Genomic DNA, 10,906 nt, shown 5'->3' with positions numbered 1-10,906 from the left:
ACCTATTGTTGCTGTAAATAATTTTGAACTGAAACCTAATACTATTCAAATGATTCAATAGTTTGTTCAGTTTGATGGTTTGCAGGATGAAGACCTAAATACTCATTTGGCTAATTTCTTAAAATTCTGTGACACTTTCAAGATAAATGGCGTTTCTGATGATGCCATTCGCCTACAATTATTCCCCTTCTCGTTGAGAAATAAGGCTAAGCAGTAATTGAACTCCCTACCACGAGGTTTTATCACTACTTGGGATCAAATGATCGAGAAGTTTTTGCTGAAGTACTTTCCACATGCTAAGACAACCAAATTGAGGAATGATATCTCTTCCTTTGTACAAATGGATTTAGAGACTTTATATGATACATGGGAGAGATATAATGATTTATTGAGAAGGTGCCCTCACCATGGGTTACCTCTATGGCTACAGGTTCAAACTTTTTACAACGATTTGAACCCCTCAACTAGGCAATTGATCGACGCATCCACCCGGTGGGACTTTGAATAACAAAACACCTGAAGAGACTTACGAGTTTATAGAAGAGATGTCACTGAATAATTATCAGTGGCAAGTCATGAGGACAAAGCCGATGAAAGTAACCAGTGTTTTTAATGTTGATGTGGTCATCATGTTGTCAAATCAGGTAGAACTTTTGAATAAAAAATATTGATGGTTTATATGGTTCTATGTAGGTACATCCAGTGATGCAATACGATGCAAATGGAGGAGGGAACCATCCAAAAAATCGATCCTACAACCTAAGCACAAAAGATGAACAAGTCAACTATATGGGTAATAATTTTAGATCTCAGAATAATCTGTATAGTAACACTTATAATACAGGTTGGAGGAACCATCCCAACTTCTCTTGGGGTGGTCCAAGCTTTCAACCACCTTACAAACAGGAGAAGAAGTCGAACCTTGAGGAGGTGTTGACGAAGTTTATTTCAGTGTCAGAAACTCGTTTCCAAAACAACGAAACAACACTCAAAAATCAACAAGCATCGATTCAAGGGCTTGAGAATCAAATTGGTCAATTGGCAAAGATGATTTCAGAAAGACCACAAGGTAGCTTGCCAAGCAACACTGAAACTAACCCAAGAGAGCAGCTTCATGTGATCACTACTCTAGATGAAGAAAGGTTAACTGGATCTGAATCTGAATTGAGGCAAGAAACTGTGGTAAGCAATGGTAAGGTTGAGGTAAGCCAAAATAAACAAGATTCGGTTGGTAAAGAATATAAACCTCATGTGTCATATCCAAATACGACAAGGAAAGACCACACAAATGAATAATTCGTTAAATTTCTTAAACTGTTAAAAAAATTACATATTAACTTACCGTTTATTAAAGCTCTTTCACAGATGCCAAATTTTGTTAAATTTTTAAAGGAGCTTTTAGCAAATAAGCGGAAGTTTGATGATTCATCGCACGTGGAGCTAAATGCAGTGTGCTCAGCCATTTTGCAGAATAAACTACCCATCAAATTGAAAGATCCAGGGAGTTTTACTATTCCTTATTTAATTGGTAGTTTAAGTGTTAATAATGTTTTGGCTGACTTAGGGGCTAGTATTAATGTCATGCCCTACCAAATGTTTAACAACTAGGTCTTGGGAAACCCAAACAAACTAGGATGAGCATTCAATTGGCAAATAGAACAATTAGATTTCCTAGTGGTATTGTTGAAGATGTTCTCGTCAAAATTGATAAGTTTATTTTCCCAGTTGATTTTGTTGTTCTAGACATGGATGAAGATAGTGACGTACCGTTGATTTTAGGACGGCCCTTTTTAGCAACTGCTAGAACTATCATAGATGTTGGCACAAGTGAGTAAATACTTCGTGTAGGTGCTGACACGATTAAACTCCAAGCTTGTGATTCTATTAGGATATCTAGTGATCGAGATGATATTACGAGTTCTGTTAATGCTAATAACCTTGTGGCTCAACATTCTTTGCAGGAAACACCTCGGAAAAATGTGACAAAGCCGTAGTTCAGTTTACATAACAAAATGTGACAAAACAGAACAAATCATGAAGAAAGAAGATTACAAATCGATGAACTAGATGAATGGCGGACACACGTCAAGGAGAAACCTAGATTACACGATGAACCAAAGCGACTCCATCACGAGCTTAAGGATGAGACGAACCAATTAAAGATTGGCGATAAGGAATTGTTGGATAAAACGGACCCTCAAATCGCCACTTCAGAGCATAATGCAAACGGAGCAACTTCTTTTACGACACTGAATATTTTTCCATACGGTACAGTCGAGGTATATCATTCTAAATTTGGCACTTTTAAGGTAAATATTACTCGGCTAAAACCTTATGTTATAATAGAATTGAAATTGAGAAAGAGGAGTTCCGACTTTGTGAACCACTGTAATCGTGCGAATATGAGTTAAGCTGAGCTTAGACTTTAAATAAGCGCTTCTCGAGGGGCAACCCGAGTGTTAACACTGCTAATTTTCTTAACATTATTTCATAATTTTTTTCTATTAATTAATTTTCAAAATCTAAAAAAAAAGTGTGTTTTTGTCCTACATGACCTGGCCACACGGGTGTGTCGAGCACATGGCCTGGCCACACAGGCGTGTTGGATCTCACATGGGCGTAGGAAAAGCGAAGGAAAACACACACGGCCTAGTGACATGGCCATGTGACCCACGGGCGTGTCCTAAGCTGTGTGAAACCTGGACCTAATTTTTTTCAAAGTTAGAGAGTTACACGACCTGGTCACACAGGTGTATGGAGCACACAGCCTGGCCACGAGGGCTTGTGGGATCTCACATGGGCGTAGGAGAAGCGAAGGAAAACACACACGGCCTGGCGATATGGCCATGTGACCCACACGGCCTGGACACACGGGCATGTCCATGGCCATGTGAAAACTGGGTTAATCACCCCAATTTTATTTTATTTTATTTATTTTAATTGGTATATTATTTATTTTTATTTTACAAATTAATTAATTAATTTATTATTCTCATACTTATATTTTTAATTTTTTTATATTTTAATTTTTTATATACGTTTATTATTTTTATTTTTATTTTTCTATTTGTATTTTTTTCATTTTTCTTTCGTATTTTTTTACTATTATCATGACAATTACCTTTTAAGTTTATTGATATCATTGAGTTTATTATTATTATTATTATTATTTTTTATTATTTTTATCTTTCTTTTTAATTTTATTTTAGTTGTTTTTTTTTCCAACTTATTCATATTATTATCTTTTGAAAGATTTATGGTTGTTTCTAATCGAGTTATAACCCTTTAATTTTCTTTATTATTTGTGTTTATTTTCTTGTTAGTTTGCTATGAATCATGAGTTGCATTTAAATTTAACTGCAATTTCGCTTTTCACTATTCTGAAGATTTCATCCAATATTTAGGGCAGTTTCAATTTTCTCCATCTCTTATGATATTCTGTTTATACTGTGATTATATATGTTTGTACATTGAGGACAATGTACATCTTAAGTGTGGGGAGGCTATCTATAGAATTATTAGAAAATCTTGAATTATGTCTTGTGTTTAAGTAATTTTCTCACATTACTATTAGAATGAATTCTTTTTAATTTATCATTATCATTGATGTGTTTTAGATTAAATTCATAAGTAATTGTGCATTGATTGTTTAAACTTTAAGACACTAGAGAATTAAGCATGATAAGTCTATTTTCAGAAAAAAAATTTAGGTTGTTTCCCTAAATTGAAGTATTACCTTGAATTTTGAGATTTGCAAGATTAACATCAAAAACCATAATTTTTGTGAGATTTTGAGCCTTCAGAACATACACTTTTCTTGCTCACTCTATTATTGGTTATGAGTGTGTCAATACTGATTGGTTATTCTAGAACTTGCTTCGATTATACATGTCGGGACCACACATTTTATTTGATATACTGAGATGATAAAGGCACCTAGGTTTTAACCCACTTATCCCATAATCCTACCTTCATAATTAACCCTTAGTGAACCCCCTCTAAGCCTAACAAACCGTTTCTTGATTTACCCTTTAATATTAACCCATAACTTTTTTTGATTCATTGAGAATCGTTTCCCATTGACTCCCTTTTTTTTCGAAATTTGATTTGGTTAGTTGCTTAACTATGTTCTTTAGTTTCAATTGTTAAATTTTCTCTTATTATCTATTGTTCTAAAAAAATGAAAAAAAAGGTGAAAAAAAAATACTTATGTTGAATTATTACTAGTTCTATGTTTTTGAGCTTAAGTAGCTAATTTCATATTCTGAGAAGAAGCTCGTGTTATTCTTTAATAATTTCGATTGATATAATTATTCAGTATTAGTTTATTTTTCTAGTTAGGTAATTTATCAATTCGATCTCGATTCTAACCTTCTTTTTCAGCCTTTAGCCACACCTTTAACCCAAGCCCCGTTACAACCCTTTAAAGACCTTTTGATTTGTGTATCGTATCATTTTATAGTGGTGGAGATTTGATTTTCATGCAAGCCTATGGTAATGACTTTTCATAATTGACTTTTGAGTGCCTAATTTTTTAACCTTAAACACTTTGAGTGATTTGAGTGAATCTTTAGTGAGGATGTAAAATCTTCTATATTTTAAATTAAAGGTAATTACTTAGATAAGGGGAGATACCTATGTTTTCATGTCTTACAAAAAATGTCTGACTTGGACTGTTTGAATCTTTAGGGCTCTTTTAGTTGAATTATCAATATGTGATAATTTGTGAATTATGACAAAAAATTATTGATGAGAATTACAAGTTAAGAAAGATTAATTTTAATTGTGCCTTGAGGATTTTGCTTGAGGACAAGCAAATGCTTAAGCGTGGGGATATTTGATAAGCCATAAAAGTAACATGTTTTTAATCCCATTCTTGGTACATCTTTGGATGATTTATTATATGAATTAGTGAATTTGATGCTCCTAATCTTTTAAATTCATGTTTCTATACTTAGGTGAGCATAGGGGACTGAAAGGAGCAAACAACGAGCCAAAACTGGGCAAAAAGAGTTGTTTCTATGATTCACATGGCCTGGGCATTTCCACACGAGCTGGCCACACGCCCATGTGAGCCACACGGGCTTGCCACACGCCCATGTGCTAGACCGTGTTGATTTCGCACCCTGCTTCCCTGTTACGCAAAAAAAAACCCAATTTTTTTAAGTTTCTGAGCATTCTAAAGTCTATAAATAGATACTAGAAGAGGACCTAAAGGGGGACACGGAGTAAAAAGCAAAAATTACTCAAAGAACTCCAATAGATTCAACTCGAAAGTAGGATATCCTTCAAGACTGAAGATCTCCCTTCAATTTCTCTTGAAGTTTTTGGGTTTCTTTATGTTTTGTTGTTTTCCTATTTATGAGATATTTTTCCCCAAAATTATGAACTAAATTCCCTAGATCTCTAGGGAAGATGAAACCTATGTGGATCTTATTATTTAATTTTCTAAATTACATGATAAATACTTGTTCTTGTTCTTAATTATGTGTTATTAATTCTTGCCTTAATATTTTTAGGATATTAATTCAAGTTTGATGTGCTTATTCAGTAGAGCAAAAGTCCCTGTTTAAGAGTAGATCTAGCCTAATTAAGCGGAGTTGATTGCAATCCCAGAAATAGGACGACATAAATCTGTCGGATTAAAGTCAAATCTAAGAAGGGAATCCATAGATTGAGCTAATGCAACAATAGGGGTTTTAATTAGAAAAAGATTTCAATTAATCAACTTAGAGTCAGTTGTTCTTAGCCTCGAAAGAGATATTAACATAATTTAGGGATTTTTATGGATCAAGACAAGTGAATAAATCATTTAATTCAGAGTCAGAATAATAAGTGAAGTCTAGGTGGATACTTCCTTGGGTATTGTCTTTATCGTTGGTTTATTTGATTATTTCCTTCACTTTCTGTCGCGTTCATTAGTTAATTAGTTTAGTTAATTTTAGATTAAAACAAATCTATTTTATTTTAGGCTAAATAATAGAAAGATAGTTAATACTAGTACTTTTAATCCTTGTGGATACGATATTTTGGACTCATCATAGCTATACTACCATTCGATAGGTGCGCTTGCCTTAATCGTGATCGTAGTCTAGCTTAGTGATTCGTAAAACGATCATAACTTATAAGGGCCCCAAAACATAATCGGAAGCGATTTGGGACTCAACCGAGAACTTTCAGAACCTTTTTGACACTTAAAAAATATTGTTGTTTTGGAGAGTCACACGCCCATGTGGGTAGGCCGTGTGGTCACACACGCCCGTGTGGCTTGGGACACGCCCGTGTCCTTAGCCCGTGTAACTCTCTGTTTATGACTTCATCAATCAAATAAGGTCACACAGCCAAGTCACACGCCCGTGTGCTTAGGCCATGTGGCGAATTAAATTCCAAAAATCAAGTGCAGACTTCACACGGCCTGGGCACACGCCTATCTCCTAAGACTGTGTCCTCCACATGGCTGAGAGGCACAGTCATGTCTCTGCCCTTGTGTTTACTACTAGGCATTCTATTTTACATTAATTACGGTGCAGTGGACACACGGCCAAACCACACGCCTATGGGGCAGACCGTGTGTTACACACGGCCTAGGCACATGCCCGTGTGTACAACCATGTGGACAATTTCTAAGCTATTTTCCAAGCCATTTGCCACCCTTAAGCACACACACACTTAAACCCACTTCATGGAAAACAACATGGCACATTTATCGTATAAATCATAGACATTTTATGTTTTTAATAAGTCAATGTATAACATATCCAAGTTAGTGGGTTTACCCAAGGTATTCCATACCAATTTCATGGATAATCATCTTTGCTAACCTACTTCCAATTTATACATTTGTACCACATTTATTACCATACACATAATCATATTTCATCTGTTAAACATACATTCCATCCTTCACACTCATTATCACAAACAATCACAAGCCTCATCAAACACATACCTTTAACATATAACCTACATCTCATCACACATCCATCAAACAACCACAACAAGCATAAACACATTTGTATGCATGCATAACTAATTAGGGTTACAATCGAAATAATCAATATGAGCCACCTCTCATGGCCATATACAAAATGAATCACAATACCATCATGAGCCAACACATTTGGCTAATCAATATGACACATAACAAAAGACCAAGTCCCTATACATGCCATATTCAAAATATTGAATCTAACTATACCAAATTTCCAATTGATAGTGTGATCGAAAACTTCGACGTCCTCTGTTCCCCAAGCTAACTTGGCAACACTATAAGAAAAAAGGGAAAGGAAAAGGGGTAAGCTTTAAAGTTTATTAAGATCATATGCAAAAAAAAAATGCAATTTAAACAAGCTTCAATCATGCGTTTAATATAATGAACATAAACTTGCATTTTAGTATCAAATCATTTAAACTTATTCTTCATATATATGTATATCCTTACCACAAGTTCATCATATCCCATGATGTTCTCATGAGTTCGATATACATACCTGTGCCCACTTGCACATAACAACTTACTTCCTTGTCTTTGACATATTCATTGAGACTACACATTGAACTTCTCTTTGGATTACCCGTTGAACAGTTGGAATACCATTAAATACATCAGAATTCTCGCACCTAAGTGCCCTATATGTAGCCATCACTACCTTATATCACATATCACATGTTGCTCACTTTCGAGCTACTCACGGGTCTGCTCACACAAGCTATCAGCTAGGATGTAGCTACACGGGCTGCTCACACAAGCTGTCAGATATCCGCAACACATGCCGGACTACCCAACCACCAGTAGACATACAAGACCAGTACCTGGAACCCCATAACATGTGTTACATATATCATGAACTCAAACAACAACTCATGAGCTCAGATCGTATAGTTCCTAGTGACATGTCACTTGTATCCTAAACTATTCCTAAGGTTCAAATGAGATTTTCATCGTATCACTGTCGGACTCGCTCGTAATACTGACCTCAATGTACATAGTATCAATCATTTTCTCATGGAAGGAATCAAGACTTACACATATCAATAATATAGCATGTAAATTTACAAAATAACAAAGTATTATACATAATACATATTACATTATTCACATATGAACTTACCTCGGTACAAAATGATAGAAATGAGCCAAATCTTCGTAAACCTTGTTTTCCCCCGATCAAGACCCGAATCACATTTTTCTTGATCTATAATGCTAAATTTAAATTGTTCAATAAAAAAATTATTCAAATCGACCCGTAACACATACTTTTTTAAAATTACCCTTTTACCCTTAACTTTTCACTTATTTACACTTTAGTCCCTAAGCTCGTAAAATGAAATGCATGCATTTTCTTGGTTACCCAAGCCTAGCCGATTTATATTCTAACTCATATCAGCCCACATTTCTCATTAAATCACATTTCTACTATCCATTTTTACATCTTTTACAAATAGGTCCTTTTTGGGGTTTCCATGAAAAATCACTTAGTAAAAGATGTTTATTACACATCAAACTCTCATATTCCTCCACTAAACATCAAAATACATGCATGTTACACATGGGTAAGTTTTCGAACATGAACCCTAGCTTAAAATAATAGTAGAAATAGCTAGATCATGCTTCAAAGATTTCAAAAACATAAAAAACATTAAAAATAGGGCTAGAGAGTACTTACAATCAAGCTTGAAATGTTCAAAACCCTAGCTATGAAGAGCATGAAATTTTCGGCACCCCTTGGAGAAGATGGACACAATTTTTGACTTGATTTTCCCATTTTATTCTTTTATTAACCAAATGATTAAAATGCCCTTTTTACTTTTCTTTCAAAATTTTCCTATTTATGCCAATTTTTTTCCAAAATTTTAGAACTTAGTCTAATTGCTATTTAAGGGCCTCTAATTAATAATCCCATGCCATTTCATGCTTGAAGATTCTACAACACAAGTTTTGCAACTTATTCAATTTCATGTAGTCTTATCATGGACCATCAAATAATCATAAAATGATTATTTCTATTTCAGATTTGTGATCTCGAAACCACTGTTCCGAGTAGACCCTAATTCGGAATGTTACATCCTTCAACACCTTAATATTGATATTTCCTCCTAGGAAAAGGCCATTTAACAACTTCAGGCCAACATTTGTCAATCCAAAGCCTTGAGAAATGATCTATTGGCCAAACTACTCTAGTAGAATCTTACCAAAATTCTTGAAAAAAAGGAGGAGTAATAGTGTCTATCTAGATTTGGCACTAATGCATCGCTACCACTATTTTTTGAAGTTATTTTTTTCTTATGTATTTGCATATTTTTGGGTTTGTACTTTTTGAGACGCTAAAACTCTTTTTGTTGGTTATTTTTTATGAACCTTTTTTTTTGTTTGCTTACTATAATATAATTCCTAGTGTACTTTCATTATTAATGCGATCCTTATTTCTTTTGCATTAATGATTGACTTGCTTGATATTGCTATTAGTTGAGTATAACAAATTAAGGGTTACTTAGGGGGAGCAATTGTATCTGGTTTTAAAATGTTCTTTTATTATGGCTTTTTTCTAAATTTTGCCAAATGGGAAGATTGTTGAGGCAATTTTTAAGCAATGTCTAGATTAGTGCCAACTAGTTGTGGCACTGCCTGCTCAAAAAGCTTACCATGTTTAAGTTAACAAATTTTAGCAACAAAAATCCTTGGGCTTTGATTCTAGCTGATACTTTGGGTGACAACTAGCCATCTCTAATGCCCAAACTACACATAGCAACATATCTTGGAGATTGATTTGAATTTGAATCAAAATAATTAACTTCCTAAGTTTAGTGGATTAGATTGTATTGGGAAAAACTTGGAAGTATTTCCTAAAGATTCAAGACTTACGCTAAGCTGGTTGAAGATATTCTTTATGGTTATTATCTTGCTTGTTTCTAGGGAAGATTGATTGCAATTGATATAGTATGTTAGCAAATCCCAAATCCTAATAAATTGAAGGGACTTATTTAGGTGGTGTATGAAATTAAGAGAACTCATTATTGTTCATTGAGAAACGTTTTTGCTGAGTGCATTGAGTGAAAAATCAAGTGTCTTACTTGGTTAATGTCATAAGGTTTCATGGGGAAAACTTGGAGGAGAATTTTCTAGATCCTAGGTATAAAAGTGAAGAGCCTTATATGGTAAGTGTAAGAAGTTGTAATCCCTTATTGTAAGAGTTGCTAAGATAGTGGATTATGTCTCTGGACTAGGCCTTACAAATGTAGGGAAAGCGGACTATGTAAACATATTGAGTGTTCATTGTTTCTCCGCCTTGTTCTTCACCAATGCCTGAAATAGTTGGCACTGTTAGTAGCACTATTTCCGACACTGCTCAATTTCTGATTCCGGCACTGCTCAATTTCTAATTGCAAATATCGATTTGAAACTACAAATTAAAAATATTATTTTTTTAAAAACTTGAAAAAGCCACCCAAGAAATGCGAGGGGGTATTCATTAAATAAAAAAAATAGCCTTTGAAATTAACATGTGCCCCATAACGGGGCAAAAGAGAAACACATTTTATTTTTTATTTAGTTAATACAACATAATTTAAGCCTTGTTATAGAAAAGATATAAAAATATAAAAACTAATGTTTTATATATTTAAAATAACAATGTTGACAGATAAATCAAATAAAGAATATATTCAAGTATTTATAGTCCTATATTATATTTTTATTTTAAATTTAATCAAACAATAAAATTTTTAATTGAACTGATGTGTACAATTAAACAATGAGAAAATTTATTAGATGATTACGTAATAAATGAAAATATATTTTTAATACTTTTTAAACAGATCTTTATTTTAAAATCTATAAAATATTAATAGAAAAATAAACATATTCATTAAAATATTAATGTTTACGACTTGCCATTGTTGCTCACCC

The 10,906-nt window shown here is 33.8% G+C and overlaps 1 non-coding gene across 1 annotated transcript; it reads right to left on the bottom strand.

Annotated features, from left to right (window-relative positions):
- Nucleotides 1–307: 307 nt before the first annotated feature.
- On the bottom strand, nucleotides 308–414 carry LOC121208934 (small nucleolar RNA R71). Its single transcript, XR_005904055.1, has one exon. It is a non-coding gene; the product is annotated as a small nucleolar RNA R71 (small nucleolar RNA).
- Between the last annotated feature and the right edge of the window lie 10,492 nt (nucleotides 415–10,906).

Source organism: Gossypium hirsutum, chromosome A10, assembly GCF_007990345.1.
Source record: "Gossypium hirsutum isolate 1008001.06 chromosome A10, Gossypium_hirsutum_v2.1, whole genome shotgun sequence".
In the NCBI taxonomy this organism is placed as follows: domain Eukaryota; kingdom Viridiplantae; phylum Streptophyta; class Magnoliopsida; order Malvales; family Malvaceae; genus Gossypium; species Gossypium hirsutum.
This window is presented reverse-complemented; position numbering and strand designations above follow the sequence as displayed.